This window comes from Spinacia oleracea, chromosome 4 (assembly GCF_020520425.1).
Source record: "Spinacia oleracea cultivar Varoflay chromosome 4, BTI_SOV_V1, whole genome shotgun sequence".
In the NCBI taxonomy this organism is placed as follows: Eukaryota; Viridiplantae; Streptophyta; class Magnoliopsida; order Caryophyllales; family Amaranthaceae; genus Spinacia; species Spinacia oleracea.
Window position 1 is genome coordinate 36,483,700 of NC_079490.1, and position 10,738 is coordinate 36,494,437.

General features: G+C 36.2%; 1 long non-coding RNA gene across 2 annotated transcripts; it reads left to right on the forward strand.

The window, feature by feature from the left end:
- The first annotated feature begins 1,473 nt into the window (after positions 1–1,473).
- On the forward strand, positions 1,474–10,252 carry LOC110788535 (uncharacterized). 2 transcript variants are annotated; one of them, XR_008918941.1, is made up of 11 exons: positions 1,474–1,728; positions 2,667–2,796; positions 2,883–2,966; positions 6,292–6,343; positions 6,546–6,596; positions 6,684–6,849; positions 7,022–7,084; positions 7,164–7,207; positions 7,893–7,974; positions 8,073–8,187; positions 10,040–10,252. It is a non-coding gene; the product is annotated as an uncharacterized lncRNA (long non-coding RNA). The 2 variants fall into 2 exon arrangements; XR_002533380.2 differs by having other exon boundaries at positions 7,893–8,187.
- The last annotated feature ends 486 nt before the right edge of the window (positions 10,253–10,738 follow it).

A 10,738-nucleotide genomic window follows, 5' to 3' on the forward strand; every position in this document is an offset into this window, starting at 1 on the left:
AATGCTTCCAATCAGTGAGTTATAATCTATATTAGGCTCACAGCTTACTCTTGACTGAACCTATAAGGTCACACCATTGGCATGTAACAGATCATCGGATTAAATGAATCAGAAATTCATTTAATAGCTTTTCGGGAATTAGTTCGGAAAAACATAAATATATTATATGACGTTGGATCGGAATCGTATATCGTATCGCGTATATTCGTAAACTAGGCGAAACGAATAATCGTATCGTACGACGGTGATTCTTCAAGTACTATACGATAAACAATAGCCGTAAGGCATTGGTCAAGGATACGAACAAGGCAAAGTTGTCGGCCCGTCGAGCCAAGCGCGCAAGGTCCAATGAGCGCAGCAGCTCGCCAGCACGGGGTAAGGCCCATGGCTTGCGGCTGGGCGCGCGCGGGACAGCAATAGCAGCATCGTGCAATAGCGAAGCCCAAGGCCCACGGCTGTGTAGCTGCTCGCTGCTCGTGGGCTTATGCGTGCATGTTGGCCGGCCTAAGGCCTTGTGCTTTGGCTAGTTGTGTTATAACCTTAGGGTTATAACACCACCCCTCCTATTATGTTTTTCCACAATTCTAATTACGTAATTTAGTTTAACCAGAATCAAAAGAGAAACCCTAAACTGTTTTGAGCCTCCGTTCAAACTGTTCTTCCCTAAAAGCTAAAATATCTCGAGTGACTTCTAAGCCATCGATCTCAAGACGGATCTGAACGTGTCGGTGAACTGATAGGGCAATTTCCGATCGTTGAAATGAATACCGCCCAAATCAAACAATATTTATAAACCACCTAATAATCTAACCAACTATATTGACTATAGTGGCAAGCTAGGGATCGTCCCAAGAGAACGGAGCTTAATGAGTTTAAATTATCAATCTAGCCTAGGAGTAAGATTGAATTGATTTGTAAAGAACTAAGGAGATCAAGACTAATACGATAAGCAAACAATAGGGAAAGGCTAGGGGAATCGGGGATTGGTTTGGGTTCATTAGGAAATGTAGAAGTTCAATCAATCAATGTTGCAAGGAAATGATAATTAGGGGGAAAACCAACAAATATTTCATTCGGCACCTCTCGGATGGAGTGCATTGAGTTGCCTAATCCGAAGGAGAGCTCTCGCACACTAGTAGAAAAAACCCATGTTGCAACCCCCTTGTTGCAGCGTACATGTATTAATACGCTTCAACAACCAGTTGGTCAACGCGGGTCAAACCCTTTAAAGGATTGTTGCAGCGTACAATTTAATTGTTCCCTGCAAAAAAAGTTAATTGCAGCGTACATTTTAAAAGCCCCTTGCAATAGCCCATTTTTGTTGCAGCGTACATCTTAAAGCCCCCTGCAATAGCCTGGGTAAAAAAACATTCGCTGCAATATTGGTTGAATAATTATTTCAGACCAAATTCATCATCTCAAATTTTGTTAGCGCTCAACTCCCTTCTTCTTCCCTTACCTAATTTCCCTGCGTTGTCCCCTCAAAAAAAAATCTTTCCCTGCGTCGCCCAAAAAGTTTTCCCTGCGTCGTCAATCTAACTTCCTCGTTGGTGGTTCTCGCCTCCTCGCCAGTCGCCGGTGGGTCTCTTTTCTCGCGTCCTCTCCAGTCGCCACTTGTTAGCTTGCTCGGCCGGTGGTTCCAAGAAAAAACATAGGTTGCTCGGCCGGTGGTTCCAAGAAAGAAGGTTGCTCGCGTCCTATTCTCCGTCAATCTCCTCGCCACGGCAAGTAATTATCTTCCCTGTCCCCTCTTGATTTTCGTTTTACGAATTAGGGTTTGTTCAGTTCTGTTTATTTTTTTTTTGTTTTTTTGGTGGCAAGTTGTTCAATTAGAGAATGGTGGTGGTGTCGGAATTAGAGAATGGTGGTGGAATTAGAGAATGGTGGTGGTGGTGGTGTTGGAATTAGAGAATGGTGGTGGTGTTGGAATTAGAGAGTGGTGGTGGTGGTGGTGGTGGTGGGGTGGAGCAGGGGAGGTGGAGTTGACTGTTGTTAATTGCATTGTACTAATGAAATGTGATTTTTCAAGGGCTCTAGTTGACTGTAAAATTTCATAGATAAGTCCCTCAGCATGGTTGTCAGTTGCATTTCATGTTCAATTAGTATCTTTTGGCCTCTGTTGTGCAAATTATCGTTTAACCAGTTATGATCAACTGTTCTCCCTATGCCAATGATCCTACAAATGTAGAAACCTACTATATTCTCATCAATAACTTCTCATACACTACGATATACTAATTTAACGCAAAGGCAACGCTGCTGAATCATTTTTGTGAAATTGATGAATTATATTTTTTTGGTCTTGCTGAATGTTAACCACAAGCTAGGAATAGTTTTTGAGCTAAGGTGAAGTGTAGCCACCATTTCATCCTTGTATTCTCAAGGCAACTAGCTATATTGGCGCGCAATTTGGATCATAGGCCCGCCATTAGGTGCCGCAATTGCTAACTTTGCTTGTGCATGCATGGTAGTTATAAAACTTAGTGATAATCCATGGTTGGAAACTTGGGATCTTTACTTCCATATTATATTAGCAAGGTCCTTCCGGTTATTTGTTTATATGATTTAAGTTTTTAAAAGACCATTCTGGAGTAGTAATTGTTAACTGTTTTTGTTATTCTCGCTTCTCGTCTGTTAGTTTATCATGCAATTTATTGATTTTTCAGGTGGAAGGGAGAGGTTGTTTGTCGAAAGAGGCTAAAAATGGTGGTTTAGAGATTCTGGAGCAGAAAAGGCTTCAGCGAATCAAGTCAGAAACAGGAGTCCAGGGCACCACAGAAAACCCAAATAAAAATAGTTATGTTTCTTCTCTCATCTCCCCCTAATTAATCAAATTAATATTCAATTAGGTTTGTAATGATAATGCTATTTTGGTTTTGCAGATGGTAGCAATTTCAGTTGGAGTTGTGAGTGTTGCCATTGGGATTGGCATTCCTGTTTTTTATGAAACCCAGATTAACAATGCTGTAAGTCCCTCTTTTTCGTTTCTAAATTTAAAGTTTCTAATAGAGGCATAAAATACCAATGTGTGATGTACTCTGTAATCAAGTTACTTAATGTAAGCTCATTATTTTAGTGCGATGATTAAGTCACTGGTATGAGTTTGCAATTCGATATCTAATTTGATAAATTGGACCAAAGAAGTACCATTTTCATGTTATAATTTGCTTTTTCGGTTCGTGGTTCGTGAAGTGACTAGGGAATGAGGTAACATTGAGTTACTTAAGTGGGAGTCACATTGGTTTCTTAAGAGCGACAACTATTTAGGAACGTATGAAGTTAGTAAGCAACAAATATTTAGGAACAGGGTAGCATTAGGGCAATATACACTACTACAAAAGTTGGAATAAGAAACGCTGAATAGAGTACGCTTAAGTTTGCTAAGCGTTTTATAGAAGTATATAGTACGCATTTCTTATTCATTCTCTCAATAGGGGTTTTTCTAGGTTTTAATTTGGCGAAGGTTCATCAATGGCGTTCGCAGAGACTTTCTGGTTCCAGGCAGAAATCAACCAGCTTCTTAGCCTTATCATCAACACTTTCTACTCTATCAAAGAGATTTTCCTTCGTGGCTTCGTGAACTCATCTCCAACTCTTGAGATGTATGTCCTGATTCTGCTATTCATTTCGGGGTTTTTTTTTTCTGTTGATATTTTATTTGTACATTTTTATTGATGATTTTTTGTTCAAATATCTTTGTAGGCGTTGGATAAGATTAGGTTTGAGAGTTTGACAGATAAGAGTAAGTTTGATGCGCAGCCAGAGTTGTTCTTTAGGCTTGTTCCAGTCAAAGCTAACAAGACCTAGTCAATTATTGACAACGGTATTGGTCGGACTAAATCAGGTAATGTATCTAATTTTCATCTATGTTTGATCAATTTATCTTCCGATTCTTGTGTTGCATGTGACTTATCATGTTTGATTGATGTTCTTCTCCGAAATTAGTTTTGATTTATATTACGATTAATTATATCATCCGAAATTGGTGTGAATTTGAGAACTATATGATCCTCAATTTGTCGGTTGTGATCCTGTATGTTTTTCCGTTGTTGTATATCTCTGGTTATTATTCGGTAATCCCCTGAGTTGCTATCTGAGTCTGAATATATTGACATTTTCATACTGTGTGCTAGTGTGCTCGGGTGGAAATGGTGAAGTTTGTTGTTGAAAATGTGAATGAAAAATGGTGAAATTAATGTCTCATTTGCAGTTTAAGATGCTGAAAATTGTAAAAAAAATAAGAGCAGGTTAATTGATGAGATCGAGAACTCCAGCGAAAGCAAAACCGCTCCTCCATTTACTTGTGGTTTGGTTAGCAAACAGAGAAAACTCAATTTTAGACATGCAATCTAGTGAGCTTAAACTTTAAAATTGTAATGTGGTCCATTTTCTATTGCATCTGTCGAGGCAGGTTAATTGCTCCCATACTTAGGATGAATGGGGTTGTGTTAATTGTCATGGTTTTCCTTTTTCTATATTGTTTTTATTGTTGAGAGTTTGGTGTTGATTTGCCTAGTGTTTTACTGACGAACTTGAGCTGAAAGAATCACACACAGAGTGGAGAGGCTAAAAGTAGGGGTATATTTTGTTGGAAATATCTACTTTGTTTGCTTATTGTAGTTGAGGTGGTGATTCTTGGTGTTGGTGGTGTGGAGGTGGGTGCGCTATGGGGTTCTTGTTATTTTTTCTAAATTTTTCTCCTGAGCTGTATACTCTGTATTTTAATTGCATTGCTGTGAAATATAACGCATTAAATGTGCTCTCTCTCCAAGCAGGAAGAGGAATCAACTGATCATATTTGGACATGAAGCAAAATTGTCGATTGGTTAAGATTATAGCCTGGTAATGGGCAATGTGGCTACATAGAAATGATGTACGAGTATTTAGGAGACAGCAAAATCATCTACCTTGGGGCGGAAAACCAGTCTCCACAAAGAAAGTGAAAGCAAGAAAGACATTCTTTAAGTACTCATGGAAAATTAAGAGGCACATACTTTGTATCCATGCCAGTGATGCCTCTTGGAAAAAATATGAGGAGAAAAGTAAGAAATAATGGGTGCATCAATAGGTTGGAGTGTGGAGAGGTCTACTGTGAGTTAAATCCATGGAGGAGCTAGGGTTTATGCTCAAAATCCATCGCATGCAGAAGAAAAAGCAATTTTACATGGTGTTAAAGAATGGTAAAGAAATTGGTCAATATATCATCATCAAGACAAATTGTGAGGAAGCTGTAAAGGCTTTACCCTATCCTCAACGGGCTGATTTTAGGCATGTCATAGCTGAATTTGTTTCCTAAGCTACTTAGTTAGATTATGTCATTTGTATTAAAATTTGTAGAGTAGTGAACTAGTGATCAAACTAGTTGGCGATCTACAAACTTCAGCTAAAAGGGAGCAAGGGGAAGTACTGTAATATATTGTATATTGTCAAAAGAAATAGAGAGTTAATAACAGCTTGAATTTGAAATTTGTTGATTATTTGAGAATTCTTTAACTTATTTTACTAGATCCGTATTCATAGTAAGCAAATTTCATTTAGATTCGAATAATAAAAATCAGTACGTAAGGAAACCGCTTTCTATTTTAATATTAAACAGGAAGTATATAGTACGCCTATGTACGGAAGATGTTCTGTATCTCAATATTTAACGGGTATAATAGAGGACGGTTATGTACGGAAAGCGCGCTTTATTATAGAGTATAGGAGACGGTTATGTACATTAAGCGTTCTATATTCCTTGTTCATTTTCTGATTTTAGGAAGGGAATAGAGTACGCTTATCTCTTATCACTGTACTTTATGACTAGGTATATAAAACGGTTCTTTTACCCGTTTTATAAACTTTATAGTGCGTTGAGTTGGAAAACGCCTCTAAGGCGTCCTATAAAGTGTATTTCAACAGTACTCTATGCCCTTTTTTGTAGTAGTGATATCAGTTAAACTTCATACAGAGCATTACTTTGTAGTCAGTTTTCGTTTGCTACTTTCAAATTATAATTTGCAGATGTTTGCACCAATGTTTGTAAATTCAATTCACATAATTTCTTGTTCAAACTTACAAGTTGATGTTGTTTATCTAATAGGCCGAGTTCTTCCATTCTCAAGTTATTTTCTAATTAAAATTTTAAGTTCAGTTGAAAAATGGAAAGATAACAACAACAAATTTAAGGAGAAAAACACAAGGTTCTTAGAGTAATTGCGATTATCAACACGATCCCATTTCTTTTGTTCTTTTGTCTGTGAATGCGCAAAACAGAAATATGATGAGATTGAATGTGTTCTCTTGTTGTAGGCAAGGCAAGAGAATACACAACCTTGCTTTCCATACAACGGCTCTGGAGCTCGTAAGTCTCCCTCCCTCTCTCCCTCCATCACTATTATTTTTGATATTTGTACAAACTGTAGTTTCATATTGCATCATGTAATGCAACATCAGGTACTTTTGTTTGGTGGTTTGAATCGTTATAGCACTATTCTGTGCATACTTTTTTGTTCTTGTTTTGTGCTGCATGGAAACGTGCCGTTGAACACCGTTTCTTTTTGCAGGTTACAGATTTTAAAAAGAGTTTGAATACTGTAAATTCTGCATGTGATGAGGTACATCACCTTTGCACTGATGGCCCTGTATACTGTTTTCGTGCATATTCTTATCTATACGCTGATACTTTCTTTTTTATTGACTAGGTGCGAAATTCTGGGAACTTGAAATGGATGCGCTGTGCTAGTATTGAAATTGCAGGAGCAGAATGCCATTAATTATCAGAATATTCAGAAACATAATGATGAGCTTTCCAAATATATATCTGGAGTCACTAGAGATCTGAAGGAATGTGAACTTTCCCGTTTCAAGGTCCACCATTTTGACATGCCTTATTTCGTTTACTTGTGTGTTGGAATCTTATGTACTTGTATTACTATCATTCTGATATATCCTAGTGTTATTTATCTAATAATGAGTTGACTTTAATTTTGTAGTCCATTTTAACTTTCAAGTGACAGTTTTCTATATACTTCTTGAGCAGGAGATTATGTGCAGCATAAAAACTTTACATCAGAGTTCGCCCGTTACCATTCTTTAGCCAAAGGTACTCATCATATTCGTCATCTATGGGGCTATGGGCTGTAACATGTGGAGGATATAGATCTCACTTTTCCATGCCGCAGGTTTCTACTGCTGGTTCTTCGTTACAGAAACCATTCACAATGAGGTACTTGGAATAAGTTTCACTAGCTCTAGATTTTTCTTGCTTTGTTTCAGATTATATTTGGGTCAAGAGCGTCATGATGCATCAAGCACTATTCTATGGGTTCTTTTTCTTATTACCAAATGTGCTTTGCACTATTTTAAGAACAGAATAGCCATCTAATCTTACTTTGTAGCTTCCTGTAATGCTATATAAACTTCATGATCACCTGCTAATCTGCTATTGTAAATGTAGTGTCTCAGCAGGACCACATTATTAAGCATTTAGGTTGTTGAAAGTAGTTATCTGCATAGGAAGCTTTATAGACTTTAAATTGAACCATTTGTTGTATTTTCTCACAGTAGTTTTCAGCTAGCGCACTAATTCTGTTCCACTAATTGAACTGAACCATTTGTTATATTAAAGCAGAGCAAATTGCTTTCTCAAATCAGCATGGACAAAATCTGAAACAAAGAAGACCTCATCATCTGGTAGTAAATGTAACAGAGTTATAATCAAATAATTGAGAATTTGTGTTTTAACTATTAAGTGCAGAGAAAGAAGCATTTTGAGATTGAGCTAATCTTGTAGCCAACTTGGAGTAACATAAGTTTGGACTAACAACATTGATTCTAGGGAATAATTGATTTTTTTAGCACCCTATCTAATGTGTACTCCACTGCCTGATTGAGAGGCTGATTGCTTGCAGGATAAGAAACATAAAGTTATTATCAATTTAGATAACGAGACTAATGAAGATCTTTCTTGCTTAATAGTTGCAAAGGAATCAGGTAAAAAAGTAGTACATCCTCCTTTTCCTGCCGTTCATACAAATTACGCCATGATTCATAACCACTAAGTTCACTGTTTTATGTCACACGAAATGCAGATATTAATTTTATGGACGAATTGGAGCTAGACACTGCAGAAATCCTTAGAAAAGCCAGAAGAAGAAAGAGAAAACAAAATTGTAAAAGATCATTCCTAACTCAAAGAAAGTGAAGGTATGATCTATATACTTTCGAACCATCCTTGAAAATTTCACACTGCTCTCTCTGTTTGTGTTCATTGTCATTACAAACTAAAGAGAAATATCATGCTATTTTTCATCATCTTGATGGAATTACTATACAACTTTCGTAGCAGATGTGAGCTGCTTTCTGTTGATTGTTAGAAACCAATTAAAAATAGGATAAGGTTTCATGTTTTCATGTTATATCCTGAATGTTAGCCCCTTACCATTCTTCGACCAAATTCTGAATGTTTTCATGTTTTCATGTTATATCCTTCGGTTTAAATGAACCACGTTATTAAAATTGGGAGATTTTGGACTTGAGGATGCTGCAAGTTAGAGACTAATGCAATAATATTTGCTGAAATCAAGTCCTAGAACATGGTTAATATACGGTAACAAGTGGAGTGTTTCCTACTTTCCTTGTTGGTCCTTAATAGATACAAAGTACGGAGTAATAAACACTACTTGCTATTATGATCAATCCTCAAAGGATTTACTTTACAATAAACCTTAATTTATATGGACCGATACAACATGGAGTCAGGCCAATATCTCCAAACCATCATCAAACTATGAAAAATAAACTGAAACTTCATGAAAAACAATAATCAAGCACAAAACTTCATCATCTTAGTCTTTAGTTACTCATTTATAAACAACTCATATTTAGGCTAAAATGATATTTTTGTCCCCAACTTCAACTAAAGAATCTAAGGACTCATTTCAAACTTATTACATGATAAATGTGCTTAGTTTTAAGTTTCCAAGACTCATTCCAATCTATTTATGCACATTTAAGGCTCATTGGGTCGTTATAGGCCATATTTAGGCTCAAATGACATTTTTACTCCGAACTTTGAACTAAAGAACCTAAGGACTCATTTTAAACCTTTTACATGATTAATATGCATATTTTTTAATTTCTAAGACTCATTCCAATCTATTTATTCACATTTTAAGGCTCATTGGGTCGTTATAGGTCATATTAAGGCTAAAATGAAGCATTTTCGCTCCCAACTATGAACTAAAGAATCTAATTACTCATTTTATACTTATTACATGTTTAATATGAATAGTTTTAACTTTCTAACACTCATTCCAATCTACTTATGCAAATTTAAGGCTTGTTTGGTCGTTATAAGTCATATTTAGGCTAAAATGAGGCTTTTTCGCTCCCAAATTTGAAATAAAGAACCTAAGGACTCATTTTAAACATATTCAATGTTTTATATGATTAGTTTTAACTTTCCAAGATTTAATCCAATCTATTTATGCACATTCGAGACTTCTTTGGCCGTTATAGGTCATATTTAGGCTAAAATGACAATTTCTCTCCCAACTTTGAACTAACGAACTTAAAAACTAATTTCAAACTTATTACATGATTCATATGATTATTTTTAACTTTTCAAGACTCAATCCAATCTATTATGCACATTTGAGACTTGTTTGGTCGTTATATGTCATATTTAGGATAAAATGAGGGATTTTCGCTCCTAACCTTGAACTAAAGAACCTAAAGACTCATTTTAAACCCTTTACATGATTAATATGCTTAGTTTTAAGAAATTTCCAAGACTCCTTCCAATCTATTTAAGCACATTTAAGGCTCATTGGGTCGTTATAGGTCATATTTATACTAAAATGACATTTTCGTTCCCAACTTTGAACTAAAGAACCTAGTGACTTATTTCAAACTTATTACATGATTAATATGCTTAGTTTTAAAGTTTTCAATACTCATTCCAATCTATTTATGCACATTTAAGGCTCATTATAGGTCATATTTAGACTAAAATGACATTTAATCTAATGCTCCCATCAAACTTTTGTTTTTGAAGGTCTATACTACGAGGAATGTGCCTTATGCTAGTGAGGAAATTGATGTGGTTCGTGAGCAATGGGCTAAGTTTTTTACCAAGAAGTATTTATTATTGGCCTGAGCGCGTTTGATCGAGTTGGCTTAGATGTTATAGAACAATATTTTATATTAAAATGTATGCTTACGTTGAAATTGGAACGTACATATATTTAAATGTACTACATGCACTTTTTTGGGATATATAGTATACAAAACATCAGTTATTGTTTTTATAATTGTTATACATGTTGCGATATTATTATTGTTGTGACAGGTTTCTATATTTGGTGCAAGGCACTCTAGGTAACCCTAAATAAGATTAATATTTTACAGCCAAAAGTGCTTTGTTGCAACGTACATATATATGTGTACGCTGTAACAAGGGTGTAAAACTTGGCAAAATTCCAGACTTGTTGCAGCGTACAAATAGATGTACCCTGCAACATGTGGGGTTTTTTACAGCGTACACGAATTTGTACGTTGTAACAAGTCAAGATTTTGGCGAAATTTTTGACACTTGTTGCAGCGTACATGCATATGTACGCTGCAAAAAAGCACTTTTCGCAGCAAACATTGTACGCTACAACAAGTTCAAACTTGTTGCAGGCCCCCCCAGTTGCAGCATACGATGTACGCTGCAACAGGGGTCTAAAAGCCCGCTGCAATAAGGGTTTTTTCT